This window comes from Brassica oleracea, chromosome C6 (assembly GCF_000695525.1).
Source record: "Brassica oleracea var. oleracea cultivar TO1000 chromosome C6, BOL, whole genome shotgun sequence".
NCBI lineage: Eukaryota > Viridiplantae > Streptophyta > Magnoliopsida > Brassicales > Brassicaceae > Brassica > Brassica oleracea.
Window position 1 is genome coordinate 17,567,576 of NC_027753.1, and position 12,739 is coordinate 17,580,314.

Sequence of the window (12,739 nt, forward strand, 5' to 3'; positions counted from 1 at the left end):
ATGGAAATTGGGTTAAAGCAAATCACAAATCAAGGACTTTAAAATAAAATGTCGAGATCCCTCTTAGTCAATAGACATGCTGGCCACTCCTTGAGTTATATTGGACACGGCTCCCTTGGATTCATCCTGATCCATATCAGTCTTATTTGTATCAGGGTATCTCATCTCACTGCTCCTCTTTAGTACCTTGTCATTCTCAATCACCATTACGCAAGAGATCAGGTCATTGTAAGTGGTAGAACCTCTTTCTATGTAGATATGTTTTTGACAACAAATCTTCTGGATGGAATGTGGAGTATGTCTTGAATAGACAATCATTATTTGTTACCTCTTCTCCACATAATCTCAATTGGTACACGACCCTGGACAAAGCAAAGTGAAACTCGGCCACTGTATCAAAGTCTCGGAATCTGAGACTCATCCATTCATGTTTGACCTTTGGTAATAATACCATAGTGTATCTGAGCTTTAATTATGTCCAAAGGTCACGAGGATTCTCAATATGTAGATATTGATTTCTCAGTTCCTTAGTGAGATGATGGCGCATTATTGTAATGACTCTTAAATTTTCACTTTCAGTTGCATAATCACCATGAATGATACTCCTTCCGAGTCCTCTTGATTTCAAGGTAACTGAAGTGTTCATTGCTCATTTTAGATAATTATCTCCAAAGAGATTTAGAATGGCATAATCCTTGGGATCAAATCTCGGCATCTGAAATCATACTATCAATCAATTCATTGATAGATCTATCAATCTTAAAATCTCAGATCAATCAATCAAACAATCAAACAATTTAGAAACCTCAATGATCAATAGATCAGATGAAGTCAAAACTGATTTAAGCTTTTAGGATTTCTAGGGTTTTCTATTTGATCATTAGATCATTAGGATTTTGAGATTCAAAACCTATTAAGGTTCGATTTTAATTGATTTAATCAATCTCAATGCGGATATCGAACTTAAGATAATAAGCTTCGATTTACTCATTAGGGATTGATCTATTATCCTAGGTTTTCGATTAGGATTTTATGGTTCCAATTAGTTTCAAGCAATCCAAATTCGGTATGGGTTCTCTAAAGGATTTCGAATTACCTCAACCTTAAGTAGGGTTGAATGGACCACCAATATGAGAAGAACCGTGAGCTGGTCAAGCTTGAGATCGTCAGTTCATGGTCATGTTATGGATCGCGAACATCTTTGTGTTGAGATCTTTGCACCAACTCCTCTCAGCTCATAAAATAAAAAAAATGAGTATTAGATTACATGAACACCATAATTTGAACAAGATATCATCAAACAACTAAGGTATGATAAACTTATCTTTCACGGGATTTGAATTTGGCTAGAAAATCTTGTTGCTTCGGATTAGGGTTCCAAAAGATCAAGACGGCGCCGCGTATTGTTTCTGCGAGTGTGGGCGCGTCTGAGATCGGATCGACGAACGGTTTGCGCTGATGGATTCGCCTCGTCAAGGGCTTCAATTTAATATGTGGCTTGTCGTCTGGTTCCTCAGGGTTTGAGAGATAGATCGATTTTAAGTTGCGCCTGATTTAGGGTTTATGTGTGATGGATTTTAGGTTAGGTTTTGTCTCAGGGTTTTGGAGTCTATCGTGCTGATAAGGTGTTGTAAATAGAGAGTTTAGAGACTGAATATTTCTGTGTTATTATTAATGATCAAGGAGGTTCCTTTATATAAGGATTACAAGATGAAGATAAATGGAAAGTATCCAAAACTTAAACTCACTAGGATTAAGAAAACTACTAATACATAATAATTGAAATATTATATCTACTAGGAAAAGGAAAGGGTTTCCTTTTCTCCAAGCTTTGTGGCCGCCTCTCTGTCTCCTGAAGTCGGCTCTCTCTCTCCTCTCTCTAGGCTTCGGCCATCTCTTCATCTTCTAAGTTATGGGCCGGTCTTGGACTGGACCTGGTTAATGGCAATCCACTCCATGATTTATAACACTCCGTATCTTTTTATGTTTTAACTCTTTTTATTCGCAAGTCTATTCTATTATTTCATATTAAAAATTTAATATAGCATAATTCAGTTCACAAGTATATTCTATTACTCATATTTCTAAAATATTATCCGAGAAGTCAGTTTTTTATGTGTCGCGCTTACGTTAACTCTCACGATAGTTGATTACACTGATACCCTTAATGAATTAAATATATTACATTTAAATACTATTATTGAATTTTTATTGAGTTTTCTTTTTAAAAATTTCCAAATAACATATATAATAAAAAGGAAACATTTATAAAGTTTTTAAAAAAAAAAACGAAAAGATATGTATATATAATATGATTTCATTAAAAAGGAAAGTTCACAAAATAGAAATATTTCATTTAAAAAATATTTTTAAATAACATAAAATATACTTTTGAAGTAATAAAATATTTCTTTATATCTATATTTTCTTAGATTAAAATATATAGTTGCGTATAATGTGATTTCATAAAACAACATTCACACACATATTCTTGATATTAGAAAAATAAATATTATTTCTTTTAAAACATTATTTTAAACAATACAAAAAATCTATATTTTCAAAGTAATAGAAATAATTTTTATATATCTATCTATTCTCTTAAATGATTACATAAACTGGTATATGTTTAATTGACTAAAAATATTATTATTGAAATGTTTTATTTATTTTTCATATATTTAAGTGACTATAATATCTTTCAATTACAGTAAAAAAAATCCATAAATTATATTTTACTTATATAATATGATTTTTAAAATACAATCAACCAATTTTTTTAAACTGCTTATTTCTAAGATATATTAAAAATAAAAAGAATTAACAATAAATATCTTTTGATCAAATAATTATAAAATATTTTAAAATAGCATAACACTATATACTTTAACGAGGTAGATATATTATATTTAATCATTATTAAAATTATTTGTTTTCATAATATTATATTTGCTTTTAAGTTTTATGTTTTTATGTTTGTGGAACTTAATATGACCATAATTAAAATACCAAAGCAAATTTGAATTCTTAGTTTTAAGATTATTTAAAATAAATTTCAGTTTACCATTTAATAAATCTAAGCATAAAATTATTTAGAATTTACAAAATATTTTAATTATTGTAAATATTGATATGTGTTCATGAGCTTCCAAAAATGTATCAGTTACTTATGCATGTAACTTCATATTGATCATCGCTTTATTTTATGATATTTTGTTTTAGAAAAATCAACATATAATTTATTAAATATTATAAAACTACATGCACATTTAAACGTTAAATAAAATTAATTTTATTTTACTTAATCATAATAAAAATAATTACACTGTAGTTTGAATTTGAAAGAATATATGTAACTCAATATACTCACAACATAATGACTCGACTAATTCAACTTATATCTAAAATCATAGTAACTTTAATAAGAATATATAATTTAACAATAATAATTTATTTTATAAATGTAAATTATAGGATGACTCAAAACATATTAACAAATGAAAATAAAATATTAACCAACTGTTATAATTTAGTTTTTTTGTAAAATTTATATATATGCATGACATTGTAGAATATTATCGTTATATTAATTTATTTAATTTGGAATCAGACATTTTATTTTATTTTATATTTCATTCTAAGCACAATATATCTTAAGTTTTACATAATCTTACTCAAATATATTTACATACCTATGACAACAACCAACATAAAAACAAATAAGAAAATTAATCATATTTTTAATATATTTAAAAATAAAAAATATTATAGTTGAATTCAGAGAAATAGATGGAATATAATATACCCAAATGATAATTAAATCGACTATAAAAACAACAAAACCGACTAGATATAACATATCTAAGTTCATATGTATAATTAAAGTAATATAATATTATTAATATAAATTATGCATACAAATTATAAATTGATTTAAAATTAAAAATAAATAATAATAAATTATTATAATATAAATATTTATACAATTTAAAATTATAAATAAATAATAATCAATTATTATAATATATTTATTTTATAAATATTTATACCCATACATGAGCACGAGAAAATCACCTAGTCAGATTATAATTTTGTTTAAAATATTATAAGAATACATTATATTTTATATTTGGATTTAGGATTTATTGATTAGGGTTTAGAGTTTAGTATTTGGGGAGAGAGAGGAAATGAGGGGTGGGGTGACATTAAAGGTAGGTTTATAATTATACTATTTTTGTTCCGGAAAGAAAATTGATTCGAGAAGATAAACATTATTGTTTATTGTGTTTTATTCTATAATATACATATAGAATAGAAATATAACACAATATGCATTATGTTTGTTTTGTTTGATGGTTTATTCTTAATGTAGCGCAATCTTCTATATATATAAAAAAATGTTTGTCTCCCTCCTGTTGCGCCACGTCAGCGCCAGGTCACAAAGTCGGAAGCTACCGTGCTGAAACGTGTCCCCTTAAGACGGTACGCTGCGTTTCATTAATAGGACTGTGCACTTCGGTTGGGCTATTCTTCTTTCAGGGCTTCGTGTATTTCTTTTTTGTTGGGCTTTGTTTTTAATTCAGACTCCTGTGCAATTTGGTTGGACTTTTGACGTATTGGGCCTTTAGTTATTTTCGCAATGAGAGCAGCTTTCTGATTAGGGTTGTTAACCCCGTGTTCTTATTCTTCGCCTCTACAGAATTCATATCGATTAGCTTTTCCCAATCGCTGTTTCACCTTCTTCCTCAGAGTACGAAACGATACCAGTAACGAATAATCATCTTAAAATGCTCCATTAATCTCTCATACAAGATTTATATTCAATACGATTCCTGGATTTCAAGGCGGTGGGGGCTCATCTATAAAAGGGTATGATTTCCTCCTTAGATACTCATCCTCTCATTCTTCAAAGCTAACCAGTGAAGTAGGTCTGTGAAATATGGCTACGTTTCGGTCTTCCTCTCCGCATTTGCAAGCTTGCCGCTCCTCCTCCACTGTTTAGGTTTGTTTGCTCTGTTTCTGGGAGGCTCGGAATGTCCGTTGTGCTGGAGAGCTAATGGGAGTTGATAGGCTCCTTCTCGATTCTCAGGTATCTTATTTACATCCGCCTTTTGTTCATGAACATAGTCTTTCACCTGTTAGTTCTTTAGGAATTTCCACAGTTCTGAAACTATATTCAAAGTCAGATTTTTTTTAATAAGTTTTGTTCATAATCAGCTTAATTTTTCTGGTATAATTCTTTATACGTTTCCTCCTTCTTAAATCGGCATTACAAATTATTTTAAGTTTTAAAGTCGTTGTTAAACATATTTCACTGAGACATTTTACGACGTTTGATGGATTGTTGTTTTTCTTCCACGTATGTTTCCAGTCATGATGCTGCGTAATCTCAACCAGGCTTATGGGTTATGCAATGAGACAAGAATGATAGTAAACCGACGTCAATATCCTCTGCGACTCTGCTATGCGATGACCATCAATAAAAATCAAGGACAAAGTCTCAAACAAGTTGCTTTGTATCTCTCTTGGAAGGTCTTCACTCACGGCCAGTTGTACGTTGCGTTATCTCGAGTGACAACACCGGAGGATTAAAGATATTAGACGACACCACTTATTCAGACGGTGCATATGGAGAAACAAATATAGTCTACAAGGAGATCTTCCAAAGCCACAGAGATGCAAAGGTCAGCATTGAACTGGTTTCGTTAGTATGCTATCTCTGATACGTTATGTTTTTAAGTACTAACTTTATCGCTTTCATCGCAGGGATAGCAGCCTATGTGTTCTTGAACAATTTTATGCTTCGACGAAGATATGTTTTCAAAATTACTAATCATAATATTTTCAGAACCTCGACTCTCTCTTCTCTTCAAGTTTTCCATTTTATACTTTTATGAAAACCATCATATTAACGCTAAAACATTAGTTAAATTTCTGGTTTCATATACAGAGTCCCAACAAATATTTACTATGTTTCAGAGGTTTAAGATATCCATAGAATATATTATACTACCATGTGCATATAGCAAAGAAAATTTAAAAAAATCAAATAAATCAAGACAACTAATGCGAATCACAGCCTGATAAAATAAAAACCAACCAGTAAAAAAGTAGTCTAAAATAATTACAAACACATAAATATAATAGTAATAGTTTAAAAAAAAATAAAGAAATTATCAATTCATATTATTAAATAACAAAATATTCGTTCACATAGTTCCATGGGAAACGCAATTGGCTTAAACTGAATTAATAAAAAAAACTCTAGGAATTTTTTACCGAAAATTCAATTTTTCATGTCGATCATATAAAAAGAAATTGTATAAAATATATTATTAACATAATAAAATATACCACTATATTATATTAAATCAGTGTTTTTGGCTCATTTGGTTTGATCGGTTTCATATACCAAACCGTATACATTTACCGTGATCTCTTCAATAGAACATTTAACTTCAGAACCAAACAATAATATTTGTTTTAAAAATGTCTTAATTATTTTGGATGTTGATATGGTTTATTTGATAATTTTAAAAATATGTAAATCTTTAAACAGTAATCTGTTATGTTTTAAGTTGATAAAAATGATAGGTTAAGTTTACTTTTGCATAATTTAAAACAGTAGATTTAAAAGAGATTGTAAAATATAAAATATATATTAACATTATAAAATCGAAAAAAACTTATTTGTTGAATCTCAACCGCAATTCTGAATATTTTCAGTATTAAAAATGTAAGATATTGACATAATAAAAATAATTTTTTTGTTAGTTAGATAAACATATGATTTTTAATAAAAACAACAAAACTAAATAATAAAAATATTTTAAAATTACTTTCAAGCTGAGAATAAATTAAATATTAGTTTCTTTTAACTTCCCGGGCCTACCCTAGTATCTATAATAATAAAGTCAACTCATGATCTTTCCTCATGCTTCCACGTTCTCAAGAAAAGGGGTGGTTTTCTTGACACATGTCGACACGCTGTAGTATGTGTGTTTCTCACGCGTTTATTTTTTTTTAAACTCTTACGCTCATGCGCATCGCGTTTGTTACGGTTTAGTGATGTTTGCTCAATTTTGGGCTTCGCTTCTATTTTTATGAATTGAGCCAGCTTCTTATTTGAGGCTCATATGTATTAGGTTCTTCTTCCTTCTTCTTCTTCTTGCGTCTGTTTCTTCGTTGTCGCCGACGAAACCACGCCCCGATTAAGACGACGCCCTTTGATAACCGTAACGTCTCGCAAATTCTTTAATCTGTCATTTAATTTGGGTTTTTCCTTCATTAGTCCACAACTCCCACATTAAGATTTCGATCTACCTCTTCGTTTCCACTGTAACTCCCTGAATCTACATCTATAAATATTGGACCTTCCTAGGATGCAAAGTCCAAGCAAACAAATAGACCCACATAATCTTTTTCTTGAAGACTCCGCAGCCTTGATCGAAACTTCTCACCGTCAAAGCTCTGTTTTTTTTTTCATCTTATCGGCCACCAAAACTGGAGACTACGGAACGAGGATCAATCGAAACAACGTCTTAAATGCTGTCATTAACAATATCTCCACCATTACTTCCTTTTTGTTAATCTGGGAGAATCCTCAACTATGAAATGTATATTCTATCCAGTCAAATTTATATGTTCAATCTTTTCAATTATAAGTACTTTTTTTCCATTTTTAGTGTTATTGTTCTTCATGAGAAGAGAGATCGATTTTATTTTTTGTTCTTAGCTTCTTCTGTTTCTGAATTTTTAATTTTAAAATTAAACTAATTTGACGACGGCTACACAGAAGATTGATAATGAGAGTTTGATCTTTATCCAAAGTCTCAATTTTTTTAAAACTTTGTCATCTTCTTCTTCTTGAACCAGAACTTTGTCTTCTTTTCTTTTCCTTTTTAACTTAGCTTAGACCATCTCCAATCCATACCTATTTTTTTCTCTATAATTCTCACAAAAATATAGTAACTTTATTATAAGGTAAGTTTTGCTACTCTATATATAGAGTGAAAAAATGAAATCTCTCTATTTTCTCCTCTATAATAAAGTTATCTATAATAGAGTAAACCGTTGGAACAAAATTTACTCTATAATAATAGAGTTACTCTATTTTTGTTTGAATTATAGAGGAAATAATAGGTATGGGTTGGAGATACCCTTATGTTTATGTTTTAAAAGTTCCTGGCTGATCTGTTCGATTGGGTTTGTTCTTTTCAGTTTGTAAACTGAATATTTCTTTAGTTCCTGTTGTTCTATGATACTGAATGTTTCTATCAACCAGCAGGAGCCAAAAGAGAACTGACCTCCGTGAAGAAGCTTCGGCATAATTGTCTACGGGAGATGACAATAGTGAGTCTCTTAACGTTTTTAATAAGTTCTCTTAAATGACAATTTTTACTAAAGATACATGAAGCTAAGCGTTCGAATAACAAGCCAAATACCCAAAACCGAATCAATAGGACATTCTGTATCTCTCTGTTTTTAACCTTTAAGCATATACAAAACTTAACCAAAAAAGGTCGAACTTATTTTGCAACCCACTATGATCTGTGCAGCTCATTCAAGGCACCTTTTCTATCTACAGATACACTACATCAAAGTCTTCGATTGACATCTTCAATTCATCGTCACCGTCTTCTACACCCCCTTAATATTTATATAGTTAGCTTTTGGAAACAAATGATATTAGAAAAGATTAAGGAGAACTTATAGTTTGCTTTAGTAAATTCATTGGTATACATTAATTGGTGGTGCAAAATGGTTCATATTATGGTCTTATAGCAAATGAGTATTAGAGTAAGTGATAAAGTTTTAAGCAAATGTTCCCAGTATTAAGTTTTTTTTTTTTTTGCAGGGGAATCGCTGTAATACATTTCACGTGGTGAGTTTCTTCCTTGAACCAAAGCTGCTCCACTGAAATCTCGCCTCAAGAAGCTAGGAACACCATTTCCTCCCATCTATGTTTCAGATTGGAATAGAAGAAGAGTAAGATGAAGAAATGACTATCAGGAAAACGAGTTATATTCAACATTAAACTCGGTGACGGTTGAAGAAGAATGGAAGAGAAGGGAGTTTCAGACTCTCAACTTACGCTGCTCATGTTTTTATCTAACAGGTCACATGGAACTTTTTAACCGTTCAAAAGGGCAGCATCAAAACCTAGACAGATGTTTCTTTTTCTCTTTTTTTTTTCTCTTTGAACATCAATTACTGATAAAAACATTTTATGCTTGACATATTCTTCAATATCGAATTTCAACAACTCTAAATGACTAATTCTGAACAACATTACAACCCTAAATAATTAGTTCTGAACAATATTTATATAAAAAATATTGTGGTCTTATAAGATAAATGAGCTTGCTTATAAGAAGGCCCGTACTGATTAGATGAATATGGAAGCGTTATGTTGTCATGTTGCTGTGGTTTATTTATCAGTCATTGCATTTCTATTTTGTTTTTCAAACTATTACGTATGTTGGTTAAATTAATATAAGCATATTTCGAGTTATTGTTATGCCAACCAGTGGAGGAGCCAGAAATGTTTTGTATTGGAGTCAGAAAAAAAAATCAAAAGCATAACGTATAAACGACCAAAAAACTACAAATGTATTATTCCAAAAAAAACTACAAATGTACTCATACTCACTCATGATTTAAACTTTTTTTTTAAGTTTGTTTATTTTTAATGTTTCTATATTAAACTAACATTAACAATGTTTAAAATTACAAAATATGTTTAGTGATTTACTAAATTTTTGTAATTATAGAAAAATAAGATTAAAACTAATATAAATCCAAAGTTTTAAAAATAAAAATACATTAGTTGTAATTAAATTTTGTCTTTAATGTTTTGTAATTATTTTTGTGGGGTCAAATTTATTTTTTAAATGGGGTCAATACAAAAATTATACAAATTTTATCTAAATGTTTTTTTTTACAAAAAAGAAGTGGGGAGACAGCGTCCTGATAGCTCGTTCCTACCCTTCAAGCAAATGCTTACAGATTTTGGGATGTTAGAGTTTCCTTTCACGGGAGACATGCTTTCATGGGTATGGAAGAGAGCAGGACGTGTAACTGTTCGATGTCGTCTAGACAGAGCAGTAGAAAATACTGATTGGCATGAGAAGTTCCCACACTCTAATGTAAATTACATGAGGCTATGGGGATCGGACCATCGACCGATTCTCGCAGACATACTCACAAAGCCAACGAGAAGATCAAAAAAATTCAAATTCGACAGAAGATGGCTAGACAATGAGGAACTAAGGCAAGTCATTCTGGAGGGATGAAAATCTCCTGATCTTCCCCCCAATGCGACTATAATGGAACATATCTCCAGCTGCTGAAAAGTCTTGAGTGAGTGGAGGAAACAACACAATATTAACTCGGTGAAGCTAGTGGACACTACAAGAAAAATAAGAAATAGCCACGACTCAGCCACAAACATATTGCGGCAAGAAAAATATAGCTACAAAATTTCCAGAAAATTGCCACGGCAGGAAAATGTGGCTATTATGTAGCTTTTTGTGGTTATTTAGATACAAAATATACTTTGCGGGTATTCAAAGATAAAAAGCTACAAATAGCTACAATGTAACTTGTGGAAGTAAATACCCACAACTGACCACAATATAACTCGTAGTTAGGATAGTCACAAGAGTATCCATAGCTATCCGAGGAAATAAAATTAAAAAAAAATATTACTAATAATTACTAACTAAGTTGTGGTTATTTGGTGCTATATAAAAGACATGAAGTTTGTGGCTACCCATAGCAAAGAGTATAACATTACATGCACGTATCACTACTAAAAATTACACTACAAGAAAACAGCGGTATTCTGACGGACATTCCGACGGGAAATGAAATCCTCGAAATATACCGAGGAATTTCCGAGGAAACACAAAATTGGGGTTCCTCGGAATATACCGACGGAATTCCGAGGAAACCTCAGTCCGTCGGAATATTCCGAGGAAATTCCGAGGAACCCCAATTTTGTGTTTCCTCGGAATTTCCTCGGAAATTCCTCGGTATATTCCGAGGATTTCATTTTCCGTCGGAATGTCCGTCAGAATACCGCTGTTTTCTTGTAGTGTAATTTTTAGTAGTGATACGTGCATGTAATGTTATACTCTTTGCTATGGGTAGCCACAAACTTCATGTCTTTTATATAGCACCAAATAACCACAACTTAGTTAGTAATTATTAGTAATATTTTTTTTTAATTTTATTTCCTCGGATAGCTATGGATACTCTTGTGACTATCCTAACTACGAGTTATATTGTGGTCAGTTGTGGGTATTTACTTCCACAAGTTACATTGTAGCTATTTGTAGCTTTTTATCTTTGAATACCCGCAAAGTATATTTTGTATCTAAATAACCACAAAAAGCTACATAATAGCCACATTTTCCTGCCGTGGCAATTTTCTGGAAATTTTGTAGCTATATTTTTCTTGCCGCAATATGTTTGTGGCTGAGTCGTGGCTATTTCTTATTTTTCTTGTAGTGTCCACTAGCTTCACCGAGTTAATATTGTGTTGTTTCCTCCACTCACTCAAGACTTTTCAGCAGCTGGAGATATGTTCCATTATAGTCGCATTGGGGGGAAGATCAGGAGATTTTCATCCCTCCAGAATGACTTGCCTTAGTTCCTCATTGTCTAGCCATCTTCTGTCGAATTTGAATTTTTTTGATCTTCTCGTTGGCTTTGTGAGTATGTCTGCGAGAATCGGTCGATGGTCCGATCCCCATAGCCTCATGTAATTTACATTAGAGTGTGGGAACTTCTCATGCCAATCAGTATTTTCTACTGCTCTGTCTAGACGACATCGAACAGTTACACGTCCTGCTCTCTTCCCTACCCATGAAAGCATGTCCCCCGTGAAAGGAAACTCTAACATCCCAAAATCTGTAAGCATTTGCTTGAAGGGTAGGAACGAGCTATCAGGACGCTGTCTCCCCACTTCTTTTTTGTAAAAAAAAACATTTAGATAAAATTTGTATAATTTTTGTATTGACCCCATTTAAAAAATAAATTTGACCCCACAAAAATAATTACAAAACATTAAAGACAAAATTTAATTACAACTAATGTATTTTTATTTTTAAAACTTTGGATTTATATTAGTTTTAATCTTATTTTTCTATAATTACAAAAATTTAGTAAATCACTAAACATATTTTGTAATTTTAAACATTGTTAATGTTAGTTTAATATAGAAACATTAAAAATAAACAAACTTAAAAAAAAAGTTTAAATCATGAGTGAGTATGAGTACATTTGTAGTTTTTTTTGGAATAATACATTTGTAGTTTTTTGGTCGTTTATACGTTATGCTTTTGATTTTTTTTTCTGACTCCAATACAAAACATTTCTGGCTCCTCCACTGGTTGGCATAACAATAACTCGAAATATGCTTATATTAATTTAACCAACATACGTAATAGTTTGAAAAACAAAATAGAAATGCAATGACTGATAAATAAACCACAGCAACATGACAACATAACGCTTCCATATTCATCTAATCAGTACGGGCCTTCTTATAAGCAAGCTCATTTATCTTATAAGACCACAATATTTTTTATATAAATATTGTTCAGAACTAATTATTTAGGGTTGTAATGTTGTTCAGAATTAGTCATTTAGAGTTGTTGAAATTCGATATTGAAGAATATGTCAAGCATAAAATGTTTTTATCAGTAATTGATGTTCAAAGAGAAAAAAAAAA

General features: G+C 31.0%; 1 long non-coding RNA gene across 2 annotated transcripts; it reads left to right on the forward strand.

The window, feature by feature from the left end:
* Nucleotides 1-4,685: 4,685 nt before the first annotated feature.
* On the forward strand, nucleotides 4,686-6,020 carry LOC106299106. 2 transcript variants are annotated; one of them, XR_001261678.1, is made up of 3 exons: nucleotides 4,686-5,089; nucleotides 5,372-5,684; nucleotides 5,767-6,020. It is a non-coding gene; the product is annotated as an uncharacterized LOC106299106 (long non-coding RNA). The 2 variants fall into 2 exon arrangements; XR_001261677.1 differs by having other exon boundaries at nucleotides 5,398-5,684; nucleotides 5,767-6,019.
* Nucleotides 6,021-12,739: the final 6,719 nt, after the last annotated feature.